We start from the raw sequence: 3,472 nt of genomic DNA on the forward strand, positions 1-3,472 counted from the left end.
ATGTAATAAGGGAACAGCTATAATTATGGGGGATTTTAACTATCACATTAACTGGAAATCAAATTGGGCAGGGCAGCCTTGAGGAAGAGTTTATTGAGTGTATTAGGGATGGATTTCTTGAGCAGTATGTAACTGATCCTACAAGGGGGCAGGCAACCTTGGACCTGGTCCTGTGTAATGAGCCAGGATTAATTAATAATGTCCTAGTTAAGGATCCCCTTGGAATGAGTGACCATAACATGGTTACATTCCATATCCAATTAGAGGGTGAGAAGGTTGGTTCTCAAACAAGCGTACTGAGCTTGAATAAAGGAGACTATGATGGTATGAGCGGAATTGACTAAAGTGGACTGGGAAAATAGATTAAAGGGTAAGACGGTACATGAGCAGTGGTGTTCATTTAAGGAGTTAGAATCATAGAAGTTTACAACATGGAAACAGGCCCTTCGGCCCAACATGTCCATGTCGCCCAGTTTATACCACTAAGCTAGTCCCAATTGCCTGCACTTGGCCCATATCCCTCTATACCCATCTTACCCATGTAACTGTCCAAATGCTTTTTAAAAGACAAAATTGTACCCGCCTCTACTACTGCCTCTGGCAGCTCGTTCCAGACACTCACCACCCTTTGAGTGAAAAAATTGCCCCTCTGGACCCTTTTATATCTCTCCCCTCTCACCGTAAATCTATGCCCCCTCGTTATAGACTCCCCTACCTTTGGGAAAAGATTTTGACTATCTACCTTATCTATGCCCCTCATTATTTTATAGACTTCTATAAGATCACCCCTAAACCTCCTACTCTCCAGGGAAAAAAGTCTCAGTCTATCCAACCTCTCCCTATAAGTCAAACCATCAAGTCCCGGTAGCATCCTAGTAAATCTTTTCTGCACTCTTTCTAGTTTAATAATATCCTTTCTATAATAGGGTGACCAGAACTGTACACAGTATTCCAAGTGTGGCCTTACTAATGTCTTGTACAACTTCAACAAGACATCCCAACTCCTGTATTCAATGTTCTGACCAATGAAACCAAGCATGCTGAATGCCTTCTTCACCACTCTATCCACCTGTGACTCCACTTTCAAGGAGCTATGAACCTGTACTCCTAGATCTCTTTGTTCTATAACTCTCCCCAACGCCCTACCATTAACGGAGTAGGTCCTGGCCCGATTCGATCTACCAAAATGCATCACCTCACATTTATCTAAATTAAACTCCATCTGCCATTCATCGGCCCACTGGCCCAATTTATCAAGATCCCGTTGCAATCCTAGATAACCTTCTTCACTATCCACAATGCCACCAATCTTGGTGTCATCTGCAAACTTACTAACCAATCTCAGATGTTTTCTAGATATTCTGGTGCAGGAGTGTGATGGGATACTCTCCACTTGCCTGGATGAGTGCAGCTCCAACAACACTCAAGAAGCTCGACACCATGCAGGACAAAACAGCCTGCTTGATTGGCACACCATCCACCACCCTAAACATTCACTCCCTTCACCACCGGCGCACCGTGGCTGCAGTGCGTACCATCCACAGGATGCACTGCAACAATTCACCAAGGCTTCTTCGACAGCACCTCCCAAACCCGCGACCTCTACCACCTAGAAAGGCAGCAGGCACATGGGAACAACACCACCTGCACGTTCCCCTCCAAGTCACACACCATCCCGACTTGGAAATATATAGCCGTTCCTTCATCGTCGCTGGGTCAAAATCCTGGAACTCCCTACCTAACAGCACTCTGGGAGAACCTTCACCACACGGACTGCAGCGGTTCAAGAAGGCGGCTCACCACCACCTTCTCAAGGGGTATTTTACAACTTTCAAAAAATATATATTCCACTGAGGAAATAAGTGTGTAAAAGAAATGACAGCCATCAGTGGCTAAGTAAAGAAATTAAGGATAGTATCCGACTAAAAACAAGGACATATAAGGTAGCCAAACTTAGTGGGAGGATAGAAGATTAGGAAGTCTTCAAAAGACAGCAAAAAGTAACTAAAGGATTGATTAAGAAAGGGAAGATAGATTATGAAAATAAATTAGCAAAAAATATAAAAACAGATAGCAAGAGTTTCTATCGTTATATAAAAAGAAAAAGGGTGGCTAAGGCAAACGTAGGTCCCTTAGAGGATGAGACTGGGAAATTAATGGTGGGAAACATGGAGATGGCAAAAATGCTGAACAAATATTTTGTTTCAGTCTTTACGGTAGAGGACACTAAGAATAGCCAACACTGGACAAACAGGGGGCTCTACGGGGGAGGAGCTTAATACGATTAAAATCACTAAGGAATTGGTACTCAGTAAATTAATGGGACTCAAGGCGGATAAATCCCCTGGACCTGATGGCTTACATCCTAGGGTCTTGAGGGAAGTAGCAGTAGGGATTGTGGATGCTTTGGTAATAATTTTCCAAAATTCTCTGGACTCGGCAAAGGTCCCGGCAGATTGGAAAACTGCTAATGTAACACCCTTATTTAAAAAGGGTAGTAGGCAGAAGGCTGTAAATTATAGACCAGTTAGCCTAAAATCTGTGGTGGGTAAAATTTTGGAGTCTATTATTAAGGAGACAGTAGCAGAACATTTGGATAAACATAATTTAATAGGACAAAGTCAGCATGGCTTTATGAAGGGGAAGTCATGTCTGACAAATTTGCTTGAGTTCTTTGAGGGCATAACGTACAAGGTGGATAAAGGGGAACCAGTGGATGTAGTGTATTTAGACTTCCAGAAGGCATTTGACAAGGTGCCACATAAAAGATTATTGCTCAAGATAAAGAATCACTGGATTGGGGGTAATATTCTGGCATGGGTGGAGGATTGGTTATCTAACAGGAAGCAGAGAGTTGGGATAAATGGTTCATTCTCGGACTGGCAACCAGTAACCAGTGGTGTTCCGCAGGGGTCGGTGCTGGGTCCCCAACTCTTTACAATCTATATTAACGATTTGGAGGAGGGGACCGAGTGTAACATATCAAAGTTTGCAGATGATACAAAGATGGGAGGGAAAGTAGAGAGTGGGGAGGACATAAAAAACTTACAAGGGGATATAGACAGGCTGGGTGAGTGGGCGGAGATTTGGCAGATGCAATACAATATTGGAAAATGTGAGGTTATGCACTTTGGCAGGAAAAATCAGAGAGCAAGTTATTATCTTAATGGCGAGAAACTGGAAAGTACTGCAGTACAAAGGGATCTGGGGGTCCTAGTGCAAGAAAATCAAAAAGTTAGTATGCAAGTGCAGCAGGTGATCAAGAAGGCCAACGGAATGTTGGCTTTTATTGCTAGGGGGATAGAATATAAAAACAGGGAGGTATTGCTGCAGTTATATAAGGTATTGGTGAGACCGCACCTGGAATACTGCATACAGTTTTGGTGTCCATACTTAAGAAAAGACATACTTGCTCTCGAGGCAGTACAAAGAAGGTTCACTCGGTTAATCCCGGGGATGAGGGGGTGGACAT

Source organism: Heptranchias perlo, chromosome 29 (assembly GCF_035084215.1).
Source record: "Heptranchias perlo isolate sHepPer1 chromosome 29, sHepPer1.hap1, whole genome shotgun sequence".
Classification (NCBI taxonomy): Eukaryota; Metazoa; Chordata; class Chondrichthyes; order Hexanchiformes; family Hexanchidae; genus Heptranchias; species Heptranchias perlo.